The sequence below is a fragment of the Tamandua tetradactyla genome, chromosome 3 (assembly GCF_023851605.1).
Source record: "Tamandua tetradactyla isolate mTamTet1 chromosome 3, mTamTet1.pri, whole genome shotgun sequence".
In the NCBI taxonomy this organism is placed as follows: domain Eukaryota; kingdom Metazoa; phylum Chordata; class Mammalia; order Pilosa; family Myrmecophagidae; genus Tamandua; species Tamandua tetradactyla.
This window is the reverse complement of record NC_135329.1, coordinates 211315682-211331665: the sequence shown is the minus strand read 5'-3', so window position 1 is coordinate 211331665 and position 15984 is coordinate 211315682. Positions and strand designations below refer to the sequence as shown.

Genomic DNA, 15984 nt, shown 5'->3' with positions numbered 1-15984 from the left:
ACGCCAGGATGCTTTCTACCTTTATTTAATTTCAGTCCAAACTGGGTGGAAAGGTTTCGGGCATGAGTTGCTGCCCAAAGTGGATTCTTCTGACAGGTTCAGCCAGTACTGAGTCACCAGGATGTTGAGAAAAGAAAGAATTTATCGTGTAGTCGACCAGCACGGAGTCTGCAGGGAAAGCAGCGGGTCGTCTCCACCAGCAAGCCAGAGTCTGGGGTGTTATAGTGCCTGGGGATGGTGGGCTAAGGGAGTGGCTAGGGATGGGGTGAGATGAGGCGGCCTCACCCAGTTGGGGGAAGACAGGCGGAAGGGCTGTGCTTTGCGCTGTGCTGCAAATCAGACTTAGTCTTAAAAACGGCGGCTTAGCAGGCTGGGTGGCTAGAAGTCAGAGTGGGCCTTAGCAGGTGCTGCTGAGGGGAAGGAACAGTAACTTTCCTTGCAGCGGAGCAGGTTTCTTCTGAATAAACACGAGGAGGTGGGAGCTCCAACGAAAGAAATGGACGCTTTTTCAAGCCAGTAGGGGAAGGTCCACTTCAGTGGAAAAGAGGGTTGGTAAGTGATGGAAGCAGAGATGATTTCCGGAGTTGACATGACTCTCTGATGTTAGACGATGGTAGCTGCGCGGTGCTGGCTGGGGATGGGTATGGGACCCCGTATGTACCTCTCATCTTACTTTAGCGGGGTGGGAGGATGAGGTGGTGGGGTGGGGCTCAGGCAGCACAGTGAGAAGTCTCACCTGTGTTTCTTACCCTCCCCCACGCTCCTCTTGGGGCTCTGCCAGCTTGTGTCTGATCTCAGGGCATCCTGCAGTTGTCCCGGGGCCTCCAGCCCACCATCTCCCAACCCCAGCTCCGTTCCCTTGGGCATTGTTCAGTGGCCAGGCTTGGTGGATGCTCAGTGCCTGCCCCATGGGGGACGCTGGACACAGGCGGGCTGGACAGATGTGGTGTCCGTCTCCCTGACCTCACATCGCCTGTCTCCCCTGCCGCTGTCCCCTCCTGGTGCAGAATGGCTGCACAGCCTCCTGCCTGGCTCCTCCTGGCCCTTCTCCAGTCCGTTGTCCACAGGCAGCCGGAGTGACCTCCCAAAAGCCCACCTCCGACTACATTTCTCCATTGCTTAATGTCTGCAGTGACCCCAAATGCCTCAGGATAAAATGGAAATGAGGCGCACGTGGCCCCCTGACCTGCCCAGCCTCATGCACTGCCTTCTGCAGGCCACAGCCCAGCTGTAGGGACGCCGCACAAGCAGGTCAGTTCCCTCGGGGGGCGGCGGGACAGCCCAAGGCACCTTGGAGCCCAGAGGCTCTGAAGCAGGGGCAAGTCAGGCTTGGGACCATGCCTCCCTCTAGCTCCATGCCCTCCTTGGGTCAGGGGTCAGCCTGCCTGGCTCCACAATTGACCTTGTGCAGTCACAAGTGGGGTGGGTGGGGGAGGTGGGATGACCTGTGTGACCACGGGGCACTCAAAGGCCCCCCACCCAAAGGGCCCTCACCTGCTGACCTACCGAACCTGGAATTGCCTTGGCCCAAGAGGGCTGCAGCCTGGCTGTCCCCTGACCTCTCTGTGACCTCCTTCCAGGCAGGTGTGGCTCTCTGGAACTTCCCCTACCACCTCCTCGCTCTCCCTGCCCCTCTCTGCCTGGGAGGAGGCTGTGCTCACCTCCAGAGGGGCAGCGGGTCACGAGCCCTTGGGGTGTAAAGACCTGTTTTTAGGGCCTTTGGTCAGCGCTTCCTGCGATGGTTGAAGGGGGATGCTAGAACAGGGTCAAGGTCAGCAGGAGTTTAAGGCTGCCTTTGGGAAGGAAGGCGCTGGGACCCCAAGGCTGAGGACAGAAAAGGACATTACCTGGACTCCACTGGACCAGGTGGACTGAACCAGGTTACTGTCTAGGTAGCTGAGCTTAAAAACCAGCCAATCTAGCCCCTCACTTCCCAGTTGAGGAAATCGAGGTTCGGAGCAACCTGAGACCTTCCCCATCACACTGTGAGAAGAGGCCAAGCCAGAGCTCAAATCTGGGACTTTTCCTGAATGGTACCAGGGTGCCTGGACTTGAGAGTCAAGCCGGGGGAAGGGCTGCTGCTCGTGGAGGTCAGGCCTGGCCTTGCACCGCACAGGCCGCAGCCGGTGTGCAGTGCACAATCTGCACAACTGTACAGAGACTCGCTGGACAGAGTCAGGGCAAAGCCTGATAGTGACAGAGGGGCCACCACGAAGGCCGATCTGCAGAGGACAGGAATGCTGGAGGGTGGTCTGGAGCCACCGTCGATGACGGGTCCCCATTCGTGGACATGGGATTTAGGGCAGGAGGTTGGAATTTGGAAAGAGAGGGTAAGACCTCTCTTCCTCTGCTCTGGAGGAGACTTGGGTCTGGGGAAGACCAGAACTGCTCCCAGGATCACAGTTTAGCTTGGCGTTTAATCCTGAGAAGGCCCTTGTCACCTGGCCCCGGGCTGAGGGTGCTGTTCAGTGGCCCAAGCCCCGCGGGAGGTCCAGCTGTCTGTACCAGAGAGTCCAGCAGGGCTTTAAGTGAGCAAGCCCTGGAGGCCATGGGGCAGGTGGTCACAGCCCAGAGCAGGCAGACTCCAAGCTCCTTGGAAGGCAGGAGTTTGGGAGAAGCGAACAATGTATCTGTTGGAAGTGAGACACTGAATAAAGCAAGTATAGAAGTAAGTGTTAACCCCGCATATTCACACATCGGTTTCCAGGTTGCAAGCCAGTCGTCCCCATGGTTTTATTGGAGCGCCACAGGCATCCCGTGATGAGGGTGCTATCCTCCCCAGGTGACCCGTGAATTTCACAGTTCACCTGAATACACACAGAACTAGAACGTAAGTCTTTGGCATCTTTGGCTGTTCGCTTCTGCACCACAGCGCCCTCTCCCGGTCGTGGAGGGAACTGCTGACCTTAGACCCAGCCGTCTTTGAGGGTTCTTGACCAGAGGGGAACAAGGTAAGTGGGGCAAAGTGTCTCACTTCCAACAGGAGCTTGAAGCAGGTGGACCCTGACCAAGGAGAGATAATTTTGTGTTTAAGTCTGGTGACAAAATTCTGCCACAAAGAAGGGCAGAATCTCCCTTCTGCACAGCTGCCCTCCCCTCCCCTGGTGCATTCTAAGTGTGTCCTGCTTGCCAGTTCCTCCTCTGGAATGCTTTTCCTCTCTTTTTCCAACAGGTGAGCCCTTTACTCTTCAACCCCCTTCCCCCAGCAAGCCCTAGCAACAGACTCCAGCCAGTTGCTCAATCTTCTGGTTCTTCAACACTGTATTCTCCCAATTATCATGTTGTATTCATTTTAGACTGTTTCGTGGTTTTTCTTTTTATTAGTGTAGTATGATCACATTGCGGGCAATGTAGAAAAACACAGGAGCAGAAATAAAAACCAACCACTACATGTAACTCTCATTGCAGTTTAAATGCATCTCCTTCCAAATCTTAAAATGTATAATTGGGTTTATACTTTGTAAATAGTGTTATATTCCATTGTGTTGCTTGACATCACATTACAGGCAGGTAACGAAATGTTTCACAAACACTTTTGAATGGCTATATAACATTCCACCCTGAGACTGGTCCATAACATATCCAGCCATTCCCTCCTTTTTGTGCATTTCGATTGTTTTTGCATTTACCATTATAAACTATGCTATAAGGAATAGCTTGGGCATACATCTTATGGGAGAGAGTCCCTAGTATTGAAACTTCTGGGTCCAAGGTTCTGAACTATTTTATAGCTCCTGACACTCACGGCCCGACTGCCCCCTGGACAGATAGTGACAGGTCCACCCCCACCAGCAGACTATGGACCCCCTTCTCCCACTCTACCCTGCACAAGTAGATATATAGACTTTCATTTCTGTCTACGAGCGTTTGTTTGATGGTTAATAAAGTGTCTTCTCCGGCGTGTGTGGCTGAGGTCTTTGAGGAGCCCAGTGAATACAATTCTTTTCCCTGTCCTCGGGTCCAACAATTCCAGAAATAAGACAGAAGACGGACAGAAGACAAAGATGAAGGTGGAGGATGCAGCTTCATATGAGAGCCAAAAATGGAATTAGGAATTTGGCAGCCTCCCCCACACCTAACAGCAGGCAGTGCCAGACAGATGGACGGCAGGGGTGGCTCTTGCCAGGCACAGGCGCTGCCCACTGAGAGTCTCAGCACTGGGGAACAGAGGAGAACCCCCGCTGCAGATACCTGGCTCCCAAAAGTTAAAAGAGGCAAGTGAGCTGAGCACCCCTAGTTTGCTTTTACCAAACATACCAGTCAGAATGGTTAGCTGCTTTCAGAGGAGGCTTAGGAAGAAGCCTCAGACAGGCCAAAAAGTCTGGGAACAATTCCCCAGTAAAGCTGTTTGGAGAGTGGGGGTGAGGCACTTTGCTATCGCTTTTTTCAACCAATTGTATTTTTCTTCCATTAGTGTTTCTTTTGCACATTTCCTATTGGGATGGACATGCAAAATGCTTCATTAAGAGTAATTTTTATACACAATGTTTTTGAACTACGAAGGTTTTAAGTTTTTTTTTTTTTAGCCAAATTTACCATTTCTTTTGCATGCATTTCAGTCCTGCAAATCAGCCACCATCATCATCTTCTTCATCATGTTTGAGTGGGTTTTCTGAGCCAAACATTCTGCTAAGACCTGCACATGGATTGTCTCATTAAATCCCCAAAGTAACCCCCAGGAAGAAGGAGCGAGTATGGAAACTGAGGTTTTGTGAGGTGCAATGAGTTGTCAATAATGCATGCAAAGGTCAGCGAGGTCAGCCTCTGCCTGCTGTGTCCCTGGCCACCGGCCACTCTGCAACCAAGAAGACCAGTTCTAAGCTCACATGGCAGAGCCAAGCTCTCGGGAAATGAAAACACTCACTTATTTGGGTTTCTAATTACTATGCCAGGAAGCGTGCCTGTTATTGCGAGAATTTTTTGTGGGAATGACACAGATTCCAACTTAAAAATGATGAAAACCTACGGGAAAGGCTCTGACTCATTCTAGCTCTCCATTTTGAGAGCCATCAAAGCGACTACACGTTTATCCATCTGTCTGGAGACTCAGCTGTTCCCAGAATCAAATTTTCATACTTAATCCAGTGGATGGCCCTTTTTTTCCCCCATTTTTCTCAGTTACAAAATAATTTCTTTTTTCAGTTACAAAAATAAAGTGTAGGGCTGGCCATGGTGGCTCAGCAGGCAGAGTTCTCGCCTGAATTTGATTCCCGGTGCCTGCCCATGTGAAAAAAATAAAAATAAATAAATTTTACTTGTTGAAATAGTTCAAAAATCATAGTAATATATTTTAAAAATACTTAATAGTCTCTCCCTCCTGCCATCCAACCCCCAAGATTATTAACTAAAAAACAGAACCTCCGATTATGGAGCACTTACTGCATGCCAGGAGCAGATCTTACCTCATTTAATCCTCAAAACAACACTGTGAGTTAGACACTATTCTTTTTTGTTTTTCCTTTTGTTTCTGACATTTTATTCAACATACTGTCCTCAAGGTTCATTCACCCACTCGGTAGTCCATTGTATGTATACATCACAGTTCCCTCTTCCATTCCTCTGTCGTATTTTAGGCCACCTCCATCCACGGTGAATCTCAAACACTGCCACTCTGAACACCAGTGTGCAAATGTCCACTGGAGTCCCCACACTCAGTTCTCCAAGTATATACCAACAACGGGGTTGCAGGATCTTATGGCAACCCCACCCCCAGCCTCCTGTGGAACCACCACTCTGCCCTCCAAGGGTCTGCACCTCTCAGCTTCCCTACAGTGAATAGGTACATCTCTTTCTCCACATTTTCTCTAGCATTTGTTTCTCTTTTCATTTTTTAACAGTTTTATCTGCACATCACATAGTCCAACCTAGGTGTTCTAGTTTGCTAGCTGCTGGAATGCAATATACCAGAAACAGAATGGCTTTTAAAAGGGGAATTTAATAAGCTGCTACTTTACAGTTCTAAGGCCGAGAAAATGTCCAATTAAAACAAGTGTATAGAAATGTCCAATCAAAAGCATCCAGGGAAAGATACCTTGGTTCATGAAGGCCGATGATGTTCAGGGTTTTTCTCTCATCTGGAAAAGCACATGGTGAACACGGTCAGAGTTTCTCTCTCAGCTGGAAGGGCACATGGTGAGCAAGGCATCATCTGCTACTTTCTCACCTGGCTTCCTGCTTCATGAAGTTCCCCGGGAGGCATTTCCTTTTTCATCTCCAAAGGTCACTGGCTTGTGGGGTCTCTGCTTCTCATGGCTATGTCGTTCTCCATTGCTCTCTCTGAATCTCTTTCTTTCTCCAAAATGTTTCCTCTATTATAGGACTCCAGAAATTTATCAAGATCCACCCAAATGGGTGGAGACATGTCATCACCTAATCCAGCTTAACAACCACTGTTGATTAAATCACATCTCCAGGGAGATGATCTGATTACAATTTCAAACATACAGTATTGACTAGGGGTTATTCTGCCTTTATGAAATAGGATTTAGATTAAAACATGGCTTTTCTAGGGGACATACATCCTTTCAAACCAGCACACTAAGTAAATAGGCATGTCTTTGCCAGCATAATCTATATGAAAACATTTCCTTTTCTTCCACAAAGAATCCATATGCCTCCCCGGTGCCACCCACCCCCCTTGTTGACATTTAGTTTTGGCATACCGTCTTCATTACATTCAGTGGGAGCATTTTACAATGTTACTGTTGACTATAGAACCTAGCTTGTATTGATTTTACCTTTTCTTGTATACCATTGATTTTCAATCTCTTGCAATGCTGACATCCATTTGTTCTCCCTCATGCAAAAACGTTTTTTAGATTTGTACATTTAATCACCATCATTGTCCACTCCAGGCATTTCTAAGTTACATTGTTCCAGTATTCATCCTCTGTCTTTCCTTCTGGTGTCATACATGTCCCTTCTCTCTCAACCATACTCACATTCAGTTGCATTTAGTGTACTTATATTATTGTGCTACTCTCAGGCAGAATTGTGCTATCCATCTCTGAATTTTTTTTTCGCACGGTCAGGCACTGGGAATTGAACCCAGGTCTCCAGCTTGGCAGGCGAGAATTCTGCCATTGAGCCACTGTCACACTGTCCCATTTCTGAATTTTTGCAATCAGTCCTGAGGTGATCTAGTTCTTCTTGAGTCAATGTTGGTTGTTCATGCCTTTCTAGGAAGTTGTCCGTTTCATCCACATTGTCTAGTTTATTAGCATGTACTTGCTTACAGTGTCCTCTCATTACCTCCTTTATTTCTGTTGGGTAAGTGGTTATGTCTCCTCTTCCATTTCTCATTTATTTGCATGCTCTCTCTCTCTCTCTCTCTCTCTTTTTTTTTTGGTCAGCCTAAGTAAGGGTCCATCGATTTTATTGATTTTCTCAAAGAACCAACTTCTGGTTTTGTTGATTTTCTTGATCATTTTCATATTCTCAATTTCATTTATTTCTGCTCTAATCTTCATTATTTCTTTCCTTTTGTTTACTTTGGGGTTAGTCTGCTGTTCTTTAGTTTTTCCAAGTGAACAGTTAATTCTTTGAGTTTTCCTCTTTCTTCTTTTAATGTAGGCTTTTAAGGCAATAAATTTCTTTCTCAGCACTGCCTTTACTGCATCCCATAAATTTTGATATGTTATGTTTCATTTTCATTTGCCTCAAGATACTTAGTATTTCTCTTGTAATTTCTTCCTTGACCCCTGGTTGTTTAAGAGTGTGTTATTTAGCCTCCATGTATTTGAGAATTTTCTGGCCTTCTCCCTGTTATTGATTTCCAACTTCATTCCATTATGATCCCAGAAAGTGTTTTATATGATTTCAATCTTCTTAAATGTATTGAGACTTGTTTTGTGATCCAGCATATGGTCTACCCTTGAAAATGATCCGTGAGCACTTGAGAAAAATGTGTATCTTGCTCTTGTGGGGTGTAATGTTCTGTAAATGTCTGTTAAGTCTAGTTCATTTATCACATTATTCAAAATCTGTTTCCTTATTGATCCTCTGCTAGATGTTCTATCCATTGATGAGAGTGGGGAGTTGAAGTCTCCAATAATTATGGTAAAAATGTCTACTTCTCCCTTCAATGTTGTCAGTTTTTGCCTCATGTATTTTGGAGCACTTAAGCTTGGTGCATAAATATTTATGATTGTTATGTCTTTTTATTGAATTGTTCCTTTTATTACTACATAATATCCTTCTTTGTCTCTTTTAATGGTTTCAAATTTGAAGTTTAATTTGTCAGATATTAGTATAGCTACTCTTTCTGGTTGTTGTTTGAATGAAATATCTTTTTGCAACCTTTCACTTTCAACCCATTTTTGTCCTTGGCTCTAAAGTGAGTCTCCTGTAGACAGCATATAGATGGGTCCTGTTTTTGATCCATTTTGCCAGTCTATGTCTTTTGATTGGGGAGTTTAATTCATTAACATTAATGTTATTACTGTAAAGGCAGTACTTTCTTCTACCGTTTTGTCTTTTGGATTATATATAAATCTGTGCTGGTTTGAAAGGATGTATGTACCCTAGAAAAGCCATGTTTTAATCCTAATCCCATGTAAAGTTAGCCATTTCTTCTAATCCCTATTCAGCATTATATGTTTGAAACTGTAATTAGATCATCTCCATGGAGATGTGATGCAATCGAGAGTGGTTGTTAAACTGGATTAGACGACAACATGTCTCCACCCATTTGGGTGGGTCTTGATTACTTTCTGAAATCCTATAAAAGAGAAAACATTTTGGAGATTGGAGATTCAGAGAGAGCAGAGAAGAATGTGATTTAATCAAGAGTAGTTGTTAAGCTGGATTAGATGGAGGAGTGTCTCCACCCATTTGGGTAGGCCTTGATTAGTTTCTGGAGTCCTATAAAAGAGGAAACACTTAGGAGAATGAAAGAGATTCAGAGAGAGCATAGCAGGACAACATAGCCACGAGAAGCAGAGTCCATCAGCCAGCGACCTTCAGAGATATAGTCTTATTGACTATAGTCCACACGTAGCCTTATTGAGCTTCCCTTATGTGTGATAGATTGCTTTCTCGTGTGCCTTTCAAAATCCTCTCTTTGTCTTTGACATTTGACAATCTGATTAATAAGTACTTTGGAGGATGTCTATTTGGATCTATTCTGTTTGGGGTATACTATGCTCCTTAGATCTGTAATTTTATGTTTTTCATAATGGGAAATTTTCAGTGGTTATTTCTTCTGTTAGTCTCTCTCCTCCTTCTCCCTTCTCTTTTCCTTCTGGGATACCCACAACACATAAATCGTGTGCTTCATGTTGTCATTCAATTCCTTGAGACCTTGCAAATATTTTTCCATTCTTTTCCCTATGTATTTTTCTGCATGTTGGATTTCAGATGTCTAGTCCTCTAGTTCACTAATCCTTTCTTCTGCCTCTTCAAATCTATTGTTGTAGGTTTCCCTTGTTTTTCCATCTCTTCTATGGGGTCTTTCATTCCCATAAGTTCTGTGATTTGTTTTTTTTTCAAACTTTTGAGTTCTTCTTTATGTTTGCCCAGTGTCTTCTTTATATCCTTCCTCAACTCATTGACTGGACTTTTGATGAGATTTTGCATGTCTGTTTGAACATTCTGAATTAGTCACTTCAGCTGTATCTCATTTGAAATATTGGTATTTTTAGTGGCATCTAGGCATTTGATTTCCTTGATTAGTTTATTCTGGAGGTTATTTTCTCTCTTTTGTCTAGATATTTCATGCTGGATGGCTTTCTTTGTTATCTTTTCTTTGACAGTCAGTTCAACTTTTTATAGGCTTTTAACATAGATTCTTTTTAACAGATCAAAATTTTTCAGTTCTTGTTTTTCTGTTTCTTGCTCTGCCTTTATGGATCTTTTTTTTTTGAGGAGGGTTTCCTCAGATATTATAGACCTCGGTCAGATTTCCCCTGACCAGATAGGCCCAGGTCTCAGGAAGAGAGAGTAGCAAGCATCCATTTTCTCTGAGGGTGAGACCCAGCAAATTGTCAGACTTTCCTATGAAGCCTCTACACTCTGCTTGTCTTATCCTGCCCAGCATGTGGTGCTTTTCTGCCGGAGGCTTCCCACAAGCTTAAAGTGTTCTGGCACCTTTAATTTCAGCAGACTCTCCTTGCCAAGGGCAAGGCTGAGACAGAGGTGAGGTAGTAGGCAGGCTTTGATCAGTCCCTGGGGCCTGAGTTCCTGGGAGTGATGCCACTTGAGCTGGGCCCTGCCCTTCTTTTCTTGGGGAAGAAATGCCTGTTAGGGAATTAACGCCTTTCTTCTGACTAGTTACTTTGTCTCTCGGACATGCTTTAGTTACGCCCTTGCCTGGGGCAGTGCTGGAGCCTGAACATGCTTGGAGCTCTATCAAATGAGCTGTTAAAGAGGTAAAAATAAAAGCAAAAAAGCCTTTTCAGAGCCAGAGCCCCACTTCTCGGGTTGGCCAATCACGAGCTTGAGTTGGTATGTGGCTCTATGTATTTCCAGGCTCTATGTGCCCCCTTGTCTTGGGGTTCAGCCCTTTTCCAATATTTTGTACTGTCCAACTAAAAAAGCCTCTCTTTTGTGCGTGTGTGTGTTTAAATTTCCATCAGCCCTGCCCCCTCTCTGCTGGGACAAAAACACCCAGTTCCTTTAGTGCTTATTCCAGGTTTATTTATGCTGGAGACCTGTTTCCAGTAGTCAGAATTTGTTTATTAATTCCACAATTGGAGCTTGGTGGAGCTAAGCCCTTGCTACTAGTAAAGTCTGTTTCCTTTCCCCTTGGGGAACCACCTGCCATGCTCACAAGGAGGGGCATCAGGCTCCATGAATTGGGGAGTTTACAGTTCTGTGTGGGATCTCAGCCATTCTACCTGGTCCAGACTGGTGAACACTGCATGTCCAGTCACTGATGTTCCCCCAGCGATTGTTCGGAACCACTCCTGGCTATTTATCAGCTGTTCTGGGGGACGAACTAAATTCCACACCTCACTATGCAGCCATCTTGCCTTGCCTCCTCGCAGATAATATTCTTATTCCTATTTTACAGCTGAGGAAACTGAGGCACAGAGAAGCTAAGTTGACTAAGGTCCCATGGTTAGGATGAGTCAGAGCCAAAGTTTCAACATAAATATCTGACTCCAGAGCCCAAGCTCTTAACCTCTCTGCTCTGCTAATTGTTGTGGAGAATAATTATGTTTATATTCAAATTCTTTGCTTAAATGCACATATGCAGACATGGATGAGCATATGTGGCTCACCCTTCGTTTCTTTCCTTTTTTAATTTTTTCTTTATAGCAAAACTACTTGTTTTACTTTACAATATACTGGGATCTTTCCAAATATAAACAGAGAATTAAGTGAATCTTTTGCAATAGTTACCTTATAGTCTGTGATTGAATATACTGTATTTAACCAGTTCACTAGTCAGCCATTTAGGTTGTTTCCATTGGTCTTCTCTTGAAAATAATGGTGAAGCAGACATCCTTAGGTACATAAGTGTTTTTTATGTGTGCTTTTTATGTTAATAGAATAGATGATTAAGAATTGGACCACTATACCAAAAGACTTGCAAATTTGAATTTTTGTACATCATTCCCCATATGGTCACAAGCTAATTCTACCAAGTTTTTAGGAAAAATCATTTTAATTTTATAAAATTCTTCCAGACAATATAAAAAGAGAGATTGCTTCCAAACTTATTCTATGAAGTCATCATGATCGTGGTATCAATACAAGTCAAAAATATGAAGAAAAGAAATATTTGGGCCTATTTAATCCATGCATGTATATACAAATATTGGGAAGTCTAACCCAACAATATATGTAAAAGATGATGTACCATAATCAACTTAGTTTATCCCAGTTATGCAAGGATGGTTTGACATTGTAACAGCCATAAATATAATTTACTAGATGAGTAAAATAATATGTAACATCAATCAGTTCAGAAAAAGCATTTGATAAAACAAGTATACAATCTTGATTTTTAAATGTTAACCTCTAATTAGAAAGAGACGATTTTCTTAATCTGATGAAGTGTATCTATAAAAATTATAGAATAAACATCTTTTTTAAGTAGGGAATTGTTAGAAGCATTGCTTTTCAAATAAAAATGAATCAAGGATATGCTATCACTACGTATTTGATCTCATATTTGAGTTCATAGCCAGTACAATAAAACAAGAAAAAGAAGATGAGACATTAAATAAATATTTAATTAATTAAATTAAAACAAGTGGGATATGTATATCCAAAGATGAAAATGTCTCAAGAGCCAAGGATTACACTTAATCCAAATCTGTGCAACTGAGAGCCAAATAAAGATAAAAATTAAATTGTTAATATATACTGTCATTTACTTAATTAGAAATTGCACAGTCCCACCAGTAGTATTTATTTATTTATTTTTGTTTGTTTGTTTTCTTTGTATGCTGTATGGTGGGGGTCACATTTCATTCTTTTCCCATGTGAGTATCCCCTTATTGCAGCAGCATTTGTTGAATTTTTATTTGTTTTGATTTTTTTCATTTGTTTGTTTGTTTGCTTGCTTGTTTGTTTGGGAAGTACATGGACTGGGAATCAAACCTGGGTCTCCCACATGGCAGGCAAGACTTCCACCTTGAACTACCCTTGCATACCCCTCCTCGCCAGTAGTATTTAAAGGTGACTTATTCTCCTTATGCTTTCATCAGCATTGGATGTTATCAATATTTTTAATTTCTGAAAATCTGATTGTTGAAAACTAGGATCTCATTATTGTTTATATTTGCATTTCCCTGAGTAAGAGCAAATTTGAACAATTTTTCATGTTTATTGCTCATTTGCATTTTCTTTTTCTGCTACACGCTCCAGCACCTGAGGGTCCTGAAACCAGGAGCTGAAGGACAAACAGCAGAGAAAGCAGGAAGAAGTGACAACCCCTCCCAGGTAGCAAGAGACCCACTGGAAACTTGCCGAACTAGCCTTAACTTGCTCTCCTACCTTCTGCCCTGAATCACTGGGGCTGAGATTCTATAAAGTCTATTTCACCAGCTTCCTGTCAACTGGCTTTCTGTTGGATTGACCAATGGAGAGTCTAAGAGCAAATGAGAAGGCAGGAGGAGGAGAAAAGCTTCCTGTGACTGGCTACTGTGCTATACCTACAGCTGGCAGGTGCTGGGGGCTGCTGAGTCTGCAGCAAGGATGGTGTAGTAGTTAGGTTCAGGTGTCAACTTGGCCAGGTGATGGCTCCCAGTTGTTCTTTGCTGTGGACTTAAATCATCAGCATGTGAATTTCATCTATGTCTAATTACATCTACAGTTGGCTAAGGGAAGTGCCTTCCATAATCAGAGAGGCTTAAAGGGAGAGGTCAGAAGAGAGAGAAGGAGCGCAGCAGTCCAGCACACCTGAGCTCAGCCCTCAGATCAGCTCTGACCTGATGGTTGGAGAAACAGAAAGAAACTGCCCTGGGGAAAGCCGTTTGAACCCAGAAGCCAGGAGAGAAGCCCAGCAGACATCCCCATGTGCCTTTGCATGTGACCGTGAAAGCCAGAGGAAAGCCAGCTGCCTTTGCTCTGAAGTGGGCATTTGTAACTGAATAAATTTCCTTTATTAAAGCCAGCCCATTTATGGTGAATTGCATTCTGGCAGCCTTAGCAAACAAAAACAGAGAGGTTGGGCAGAGTTCTTGCCTGCCATGCTGGAGACCCGGGTTGTATTCCCAGTGCCTGCCCATGTGAAAACAAACAAACGAAAAAACCAGATAGGTTGATTCCAGACTCCAGCAGCACAGGCAGGGACAGCACCTTACAGGCAGGTGCAGCCTTGATCCATTCAGCACACTTGGTGACTCACAACCCACAGGGTCCCGGTTTCTTCAAATAACCCTGGAATGAGTGCAGGCTTATAGGCTCCAGCAACATGTGTTAACAACCTCTGTTCTCTGAGTACCACTCCATTTCTCTTTTCTTCTGTATCTTCTCTGCCCCACACCCTTTCTCCTCTTTGATCTTCAAGCACTTCCAAAACTTTTACAATCCTGTGTTAAATTCTCACTTTTAGAAATACCTAAAAATTTTTCTAATTTACTGATTGCACCCTACCTAATATTTTAGTTATATATTTTGCCCAGTTTTCAGAATTATGTATCTTTTTGTATTCAGCTTTTAAGCATTTTCCCCCTCTATGGGCTGTTAACTCTTTGTCTTCCATATGCCTTACAAGCATTTTCTTCCAGTTCCTCTGTGTGCTTTGATTCTGTTTATTCCCAATTAGAGTTCTCCAGCATTCCCTTTAGCCTTCTGATATCAAAATTGAGATGTGTGAACATCTGCCACCTTGCTTCTGATAGCAGGAACCAGAACAATGCAGATTTTAGTACAGGCTTTCTTGAGACTATAGCATACCTTTCCAATATGGACACAAATGCTCCACATTTTGATCCATTTGAGTTCTGAAAGTCAAATTAGTATTTCTGGCACCGTACTGGTTTGAAAGGATTATACACCCTGCAAAAGCCATGTTTTAATTCTGATCCAACCTTGTGGGGGTGACCTTTACTTTTAATCCCTATTCGGCACTTTAGGTTGGAGACTTGATTAGATTAACTCCACCGAGATGTGACTCGCCCAATTGTGGGTGGTAACTTTTGATTATATGGCTTCCGTAGAGTTGTGACTCCACCCACTCCAGGTGGATTGTGATTAGTTTACTGGAATCCTTTAAAAGAGGGAGCATTATTTTGGAGAAAGAGAGAGCCCCAGATCCACAAGAGCCCAGGCAGCCAGAAACCTTTGGAGATGGAAAAGAAAAATGCCCCCAGGGGAGCTTCATGAAACAGAAGTTTAGAGAGAAAGTCAGCAGATGTGATCATGTTCACCATGTGCTTTCCAGTTGAGAGAGAAACCCTGAACTTCATCAGCCTTTTTGAACCAAGGTATCTTTCCCTGGATGCCTTAGACTGGACATTTCTATCGCCTCGCTTTAATTTGGATCTTTTCACAGACTTAGAACTGTAAACTAGCAACTTAATAAATTCCCCCTTTTAAAAGCCATTCCGTTTCTGATGTATCATATTCCAGCAGCTGGCAGACTAGAACAGGCACCTAATTTCTTCCTTCCAAGCCTATACCTATGATGGGAACCTATAAAAAATGCAAAATTTAAAACAAATACGTTAAAAAGGATATGAAAATTGGAGGCTGTACTGAACCAGATATAGTATAGACTGGAGCACAGAAGAAAATGCTGGCTTATTCAGGCACATTCAAGATATGAGAACTGGCTCCAGGACTCTGAAACCTACATTTGAGCATGGAGGGGGATGTTTAGATATGTGAAGGAGGCTTTTAGAGAAAGTTCTACTGCGAGCCTCCTTCCTTCCCCCGGGGCCCTAGTTTGAGGCCCGTAGTTGGGGGACATAGAGGATGTGGTCTGAGCTCAATGGCAAGAGGCAGGCTGGCTTGGGGCTCTGGCTGAGAATCTAAGAGTTGCTGCAGCTATGGGCCAGCTCTCAGGCCAAGATTTCAGAGCAGCCAAGAAAATGCAGGCATGTCTGTGGATCAGAGGTGACCCCAGGTGGGTGTGAAGGACAGCCAGCATGAATCCTGTTTGAAGGGGCCTCTAGAGGGTCAGAGGGACCCCAGCAGCAGGAGCTGAGGGCAGGCCCACTTTCTAGATACAAGTGGCCACCCGCCATGGAGAAGCCTCCACCCAGGTCGAGGGGCCCCGGGAGGAGGTCCCGGGAGACAGCACAGATTCTCTTATACCACTTTCCTCTCCTGCCCCTCAGCGCCCCCCTGAAAAGGAGTAAAGTAACTGAGTCCACTCCAAGTGCCCTGAAGTAGGTTTTCTGTTTAGCAGCATTACACCAGTTTTAAAAAATGTAAGGGAAATGAACCCTATTGTAGTAGTGCCCGCAAAATAAAATACCTATGAGTTTTCTTAAGGAATATAAGAACCCAAACAGATACAATAAAAAACTAAGTGGAAAAACATAATAGAAATATTCTTTTTCAAACATAGCAACTGTGTGTCAGAAG

The 15984-nt window shown here is 43.9% G+C and overlaps 1 long non-coding RNA gene across 1 annotated transcript; it reads left to right on the top strand.

Annotated features, from left to right (window-relative positions):
* The first annotated feature begins 290 nt into the window (after positions 1-290).
* Positions 291-13185, top strand: LOC143676643 (uncharacterized). The gene is made up of 4 exons (XR_013172230.1): positions 291-552; positions 1133-1251; positions 2708-2951; positions 12817-13185. It is a non-coding gene; the product is annotated as an uncharacterized LOC143676643 (long non-coding RNA).
* Positions 13186-15984: the final 2799 nt, after the last annotated feature.